We start from the raw sequence: 620 nt of genomic DNA on the forward strand, positions 1-620 counted from the left end.
ATCAAACTGAAAGAAAGGCGAAGCGCTCTTCAATGGGGTCCCCCGTTTCCCGCCATTTTTGTTTAAAAAAAAAAATAATAATTTGGGCCAGGATTGTGTGTGTGTGTGTGTGTGTGTCTCTCTCTCTCTCTCTGTCGCTGTGTCTCTGTCTCTGTGTCTCTGACCTTTTTATCCACAGCCCTCGAAAACTTGGAAGAGTGGCTTCCGGGAGCACCCGCGGGTACCCGGCCTAGAGTGCACAGAGTGTGTGTCGGGCCCCCACCTCTGACTTCCATACGATTCTGGTTTCTCTTCATTACGCACAAGCCTTTCGCCTTTTACTAAAGACTTCCGTGGAGAGGAACACTTACGAGTTCAACGTATTTTTGGAGGGGCTTTGCTTCTTTGCAGAGCCCGCTATCTTGTTTCAAGAGAAATTGACCGACAGACAGAGGTGGGCCAGGATAGTGACTTAAAGATACATTAGCGACTTTTTCCAAAAAACACATGCCAGTGAGTGAGTGAGTGAGTGATTAAGGGAAGTCCCCCCTGTATTGGACAAAAATGAATGGCAAGTCATTGGCATCGGACAAACCATATACACATTGGCCAATACCACCCAATTCGGCGTTGATTCATGC

General features: G+C 47.4%; 1 non-coding gene across 1 annotated transcript; it reads left to right on the top strand.

Moving 5' to 3' along the window:
- Positions 1-276: 276 nt before the first annotated feature.
- Positions 277-393, top strand: LOC127922770 (U5 spliceosomal RNA). Its single transcript, XR_008112196.1, has one exon. It is a non-coding gene; the product is annotated as a U5 spliceosomal RNA (small nuclear RNA).
- The last annotated feature ends 227 nt before the right edge of the window (positions 394-620 follow it).

Source organism: Oncorhynchus keta, unplaced genomic scaffold (genome assembly GCF_023373465.1).
Source record: "Oncorhynchus keta strain PuntledgeMale-10-30-2019 unplaced genomic scaffold, Oket_V2 Un_contig_27048_pilon_pilon, whole genome shotgun sequence".
Classification (NCBI taxonomy): Eukaryota; Metazoa; Chordata; class Actinopteri; order Salmoniformes; family Salmonidae; genus Oncorhynchus; species Oncorhynchus keta.